The sequence below is a fragment of the Prunus mume genome, linkage group LG3 (assembly GCF_029339155.1).
Source record: "Prunus mume cultivar Tortuosa linkage group LG3, ASM2933915v1, whole genome shotgun sequence".
Classification (NCBI taxonomy): domain Eukaryota; kingdom Viridiplantae; phylum Streptophyta; class Magnoliopsida; order Rosales; family Rosaceae; genus Prunus; species Prunus mume.
The window spans coordinates 27964100-27970634 of record NC_142700.1 but is presented as its reverse complement, the minus strand read 5'-3'; positions in this window follow the sequence as shown (position 1 = coordinate 27970634).

Genomic DNA, 6535 nt, shown 5'->3' with positions numbered 1-6535 from the left:
CCTCCGGTGCTCATTCCACCAAAGCGTGGCCGACCCTTGAAACTATATATTTCGGCCGGGAAAACTCCATCGAAGTTTACTAGCCCAAGACAATGATGAGAAGAAAGAGCAAGCGGTATACTACCTCGTAGAATTCTACGGCCACAGGAAATATTCTCCGGTGGAGAAACTTTGCTTGGCCCTGTATTTTACTGCGACCAAGTTAAGGCATTACATGTTGCCCTCCGTGGTGCATATAATCGCCAAGACTGATTTGATCAAATATATGCTCACTCGCCCAATCATTAGAGGGCGAATAGGAAAATGGACAATGGCATTGGCGGAATTCACTTTCCGATATGTGCCCCAGCAGGCCGTTAAGGGGCAAGCTTTGGCCGATTTCTTGGCGGCCCACCCTTGTGTTGAAATGGAGGAGATGGATTTCCTCGAGGTGGGCACATTGAGTTTATTTCCATGGCGCCTTTATTTTGACGGGTCTCGAACATTTAACATGGGCGGGGCAGGTGTCATCATTGAAACCCCCAATGGATTCCGAACTCGTTATTCTTTTCAGTTGGACTTTGATTGTACCAACAATCAGGCCGAATACGAGGCCCTGATCATAGGGTTGGAAATTTTGAAAGAGCTTGGGGTAAAAAGTGTGGCGGTCATGGGAGACTCAATGTTGGTCTTAAAACAATTGTCTGGCGACTACAAGGTGACTAGCCAAGCTTTGCTTGGATATCATGCGTTGGCCAGCCAATTGATGGAAGATTTCGATGATGTGAGACTCGCCCACTTACCGAGAGAATATAACACTCAGGCCAACGCCATGGCCCAATTAGCATCGGGTGGAGATCTCGAAGGGCTCTACGAGGAGCTTTTAAAGTTGAAGAGGTCTCTCCCCTCCGTCTTTGAAAGAGGGTTCCAGGTAGAAGTTATGGTGTTAACCATAGCAGGAGGATTGGAGCGACATCGTGCAGTATTTGAAAAATCCAAATGGGTCATATAGCCAACAAATTCGGCGGAGGGCCCAATATTATGTGATCGAAGGGATGAAGTATTGTTCCGCATAGGTTCCGATGACTTGCTCATGAAATGTTTGGGCAAAAGGAACAACTCGTAGCAATGACCGAGGTCACGAGGGGATATCACGCGTGCTCATCAAGTGGCATCAAGATGAGGTGGCTTTTAAAAGGCACGGTTATTATTGGCCGACTATCCTCAAAGATTGCATTGAATATGCCAAGGGTTGCAAAGACTGTCAAAGGCATGGGCCGATCCAACATGTCCCGGCCGGACCAATGAATCCCATTGTCAAGGCTTGGCCTTTCAAAGGTTGGGCAATGGATGTGATTGGCCAAATATACCCAAAGTCATCTAAGGGCCATAAGTATATATTAGTGGCCACCGATTTTTTCACAAAGTGGGTGGAGGCTGTCCCACTCAAGCAAGTTACTCAAGTTGAGGTGATAGAATTCATTGAGAAGAATATCATCCATCGATTTAGCTTGCCCGAGTCCATCATGACTAATATCGAGAGCGGCGTTCATGGCGAGGCTGTTCAAGCCGCCGCGAGAAATTGGGGAATTAGGATGGTTCAATCCACCCCATACAATCCCCAATCAAATGGCCAAGCGGAGGCTAGTAATAAGGTGATAAAAGGGATTTTGGAAAAAATGATTGATAAAAATCCCAAGGAATGGCACTCTCTCCTTTCCAACTCTCTATGGGCGTATAGAACCTCGAAAAGGTCCGCCACGCAAACAACGCCATTCGCCCTCACCTATGGCCATGATGCCGTCTTGCCACTTGAGATTTCGGTTAAGTCCTTAAGAGTGGTTCGCCATGCCGAATGGAGTGAGGACGAATACGGGCAAGCCATGGCACAAGAGTTAGATGACCTTGACGAGGTCAGATTGGGCGCTTTAGATAGATTGAAGGCCCAAAAAGAGGCCGTGGCTCGAGGCATACGATAAGAAGACCAAGGCCAAGAGTTTTGGGGTCGGAGATTTAGTGTGGAAGACCATTCTTCGGTGGGATCAAGGATCCAAAATTTGGCAAGTGGTCTCCAACTTGGGAAGGCCCATTTCTCGTCCACCAAGTGTTAGGAAATGGGGGCGTACAAGTTAAGTGACCAAAATAGTAAAGTCCATGATCAGCCCATCAATGGTGATTTTTGAAAAATATTACCCAACGGTTTGGGAAATGGCGGAGAGATAACCTTGCCACGAAGAAATATATCATAATAAAATAATAATCTTTATTGGAAGAATGGGCATCATAAAAGAATTTCTTCCAAAAGATATTACATATATATATAGGTGAGCAAAAGTCTACAACAAAATGGGGCCAAGTAATAGCCTAGATATCCACCAAAGGTTCAAGAAATAAAAATCTCAAATTTGAAATTGAAAAGTTTTGGGTTTCAATTTGCTTACCTCTACACCAATTCCGAAGCTAAACAAATCGGGGCAATGTTTGAGGTGGTGGAAACCCACCTAATCCGGGCACGGGATATTGGATGGGCACGAGAAAATTGCGGCTGTACAGGCTAGTGCATATGGATTGTTCTGTTGGGCCTGGCGAGGATTGGAGGTTCGTGGAGGGCGTGGAAGTTCGTGGCGGGCAGGTGGAAGTTAAATGAGAGCGGGGTGGAAGTTCGTGGCCAGGCGTTGGAAGTTCGTAGCCGGCAGGGTGGAAGTTCGTAGCCCGGCAGTGGAAGTTCGTAGCCGGGCAGAATTGGAAGTTCGTGGCCAGGCGGTGGAAGTTCGTGGCAGGCGAGTGGAAGTTCGTAGCGAGCGACTGGAAGTTCGTGGCCAAGGAGCGAATTGAAGTTCGTGGCCAGGCGAATGGAAGTTCGTAGCGGCGGTGGAAGTTCGTGTAAGCAGGCGAGAATTGGAAGATTCGTAACCGCGAGCGGCATTGGAAGTTCATAGCCGCGCCGGCAGTGGAAGACGGAGGTGGAAAGACTGGCCGGGCGGAGTGGAAGGCTGCGGCCGGCGGTGGAAAGGCTGGTAAAGCGGTGGAAAGGCTGCGGAGTGGAAAGCAGGTGGAAAGGCTATGGCCGGGCCAGGGCATATTGGAAAGGCTGCGGCCGGGCAAGAATTGGAAGGCTGCGGCCCGGTAGCGAGGTGGAAGGCTGCGGCGGTGAAAATGCAGGAAAAGGAAAAGCTATGGCGGGCGAGGAATTGGAAGGCTACGCGGCGGAGTGTGATGAATATGCGGCCGGAGTGTGATGAATAGGCAGCTGGACACAATTTAGTGCGGCGGATGAATATGCGGCTGGGAATAAAGGGGATGAATCGGCGTGCCAACTTATTGACCTAATATATATATTAATATTGTATATCACAATGGATGGCTTCACTTTATGAGCCCATCCGCATGGGCCAGGCATTTCAACCAAGCTGTCTTGATTCATTCTCCCATATATGCATATATTGATTTTGGAGGATAATGTGCGTGGCGGAGGGCCTCACAGGAAAGAAATCAAGGGAGTTTTATAGTAACTCAAGTGTTCCAAAACAAGGAAGAATCAAGCACATGTCGAATATCAGCGCAATCTCACAGTTTAGGAGGGCTTGAAAGGAAAGATTTTAAAGAAGAGTTGACATTTGGCCATTCAATGGCTAGCCCATGGGCTGACGAGTGCCCTATATAAACCTTGCTCCATGAAGACATCAGACACACAACATCAGACAAACAAACCTATCTTTCGTCTCGCACTTTTCTTTTCCTAGACTTAGGATTTTATTTTTTCAAGCACCTAGTGTAGTGAGTTCTTCATTTTGCTAGTGTAAGTTTATATTTTCCTTGTCTTTTAAATTCTTGTTTCAGTTTATATTTCTTGTCGTTTCAATTCAAGTTTATTTCAATTCCTTTACGTTTAATTGTTATCGCACTTCGATTAAATTTAATTTCAAGTTTATTTCCTTTTCGTTCTTATTGTTCTTATTGCTTTTATTTCGTTCTCGCTTTATTTATCGCTTTGATTTATTTTATTGCATTTCAATTCTCGTCTTTACGTTTATACATATTTAGTTTAATTGCATTATTTTACATAAACCATAAAAATCACAAAAACATCCGTCGAAACCTAACCATTCTCGAGCCGAAAGTGAAAGAATCTAGGCCAAGAAGAGGTTCCTTGCTTGGTCGATCAATCGTTTGCTCAGAAGTTAGAAGCGCAACACATCCATCTATTCTCATTCCATTCAAGCCCAATTTCGGGGCTTGGTGGTGGCACGTCCCGCATCCAAAAGAAGAAGGACCAAAGTTCCTTCCATTAATGCCCGGCGAAAAGATGAGAAGAATTAAAAAAGAAAAGAAATGAAGAGCATTTTTTGTGGTCATTCGTTGTCGTTGAAAATTTTGATAGCAAAGTGCAGCACATTGGTTGATGGAATCTTGAGAGAGGCTTCCAAACCACAAAAATATTGTACTGTCACTGTTTACCCACAAAAATGGATATTGATTTTTTATGTACTATTTATTTTATGTAGCAACTAAATATTGTAATAGTTCAACAATTAGAACATTGTTTAATCTAGAAAATTGAGTACAAAGACATTCATAAGGTACTTGTTTAGTGCATTTTTATTGCTTTCGTATTGCTTGTCTATTGCTACTTTATTGCTTTTGTATTGCATGTATGTTACCTATTAATAATCTAAGCGACATTACAATGGAGTAGGGCTTGGATTTTGGGTTGGTTTTCTTAATTAATATAATTTGTTGCAAGGGAGACAACTATGAGTTTGATCTATAAAAAGGATGTGATGTCCTTAATGGAATCACTAAGCACGGACCAAATTAAGCTGTTTTTTGTTTCAACCCTTAAACTAAAACATGCATTATTTACAAAACGTGGCTCACTTCATCTTTTCTGTCAAAATATCATGATAATATTAACCAAAAGAGGCAAAAGGAAAATAATTTCCTAAGAAGCCTTTGGCCAATAACTAATCCACCTTCAAGTCAAGAACATCTTTACATCCTCAACTTTTGCAGAAGTCTCTCTGTTGTTCCTTGCTCAAGGTTATTTTGATGATATAGGAGCATAAAATGTGATTCCATTAAGGACGTCACGTCCTTTTTGTAATATGTTGTAGATTATGAATATATAGTGGGAATGTGTAATGAAATTATAGTGGGAATGTGGAGTTTTTGTATTGCCATTGTATTGCTCCCCTATTGCATTTGTATTGCCCTTGTAGTGCTGTGGTATTGCCTGATTATTGCACTTATATTTGTTTCTTATCATCTGTTTTCAAGTACATGTGTGAACGAACTTATAAAGACATTTTGTAAAATAAAACGCTTGATTGTATAAGGTTATTTTATAAAGGAAAATGCTGGATCATTATTCATTATCATATAAATAGGGTTATTTTGTACTTCCTCTACCCTAAAGCAACCTGGAAGGTAAAGTATATTCTATTACATTCATATTATTAAGCACAAGTCCCCTATTTCTCTAGGAATTAAAGAAAGAAAGAAAAAAAAGGGAAAAAAAAGGGGAACAAATCATCATAGATATACCAAGAGTCGATCAACAACAAATTTTTTGTATTGGCTCATGAGATCTGAGTTCATGCCAATCAATGCACATGGGCGGGCCTCACAAACAAACTCGGTCTCAATCTCGACAGCTACATGTACAATGCCATGAACTTTTTGCCAAGGCAATTGCTTCCGCAACAAACTATAGTCAATAGCAACAAAAGAAGTATCTGTCATTTGGTTATTGAAATTATTCTATCAAATTTCTTGAATTCCCTGATTCTGCGGGGACTAAAAGTACTAGATCATGGATTCGGCAACAAATTCCTATTAAAAAAACATGAATTACAATACGAGAGAACAAAGCAAAATCACGGTGGAGTCTCTGAAATAAGCTCATGTGAGAATGTCAAACACGGCATTAGCCTCTTTTTAAACGAATATGGCGCGAAGGCGCGAACGCATGTTTACATATTTAACCAAGCGTGATTGAACACCAAGGTAGACATGTCTTCCTCCTGCCAAGGAGATGCTCTTAGAAGGACAACCACTGCGAAGCTCGAGCGCCAAACCTAAAACACGGAGACACGTGTCATCATCACGACAACTTGCACAAAGTCCCACATGAACTTTGTGCAAACCTCCTTTACTTCCTATAAATAGAACGATAGCAAGAAAATGGTAACTTCTCTCTCTGCCTGCACTACTTTGCAATAGTCACTCACCTAGGCCCGACTCGGGCGCCGGAGAGCCTTGGCGGCACCACGGTGTCGAAGCTACGATTGCTTCTCCTATCTTTGTCTTTTTTGGGCTAGCCCCCTACACCGAAGCCCAGGCCCTTCTCACTAAAGACAACCCCCTCTCTAAGTTGGCCCTCCAGGAGCATCAACGATTTGGCGCGTCGTCTGTGGAACCCGATGCCAAACCCATATTTCTCTACGGCCTGACTAGCTCCTTCACCTATCGGCCCGTCGCCTCTTCTTCACTCCACACAAATACATGCCTATCGAGGATAGCGCGATGCCTGGTGCATATCCCTCGGAGGTACCTC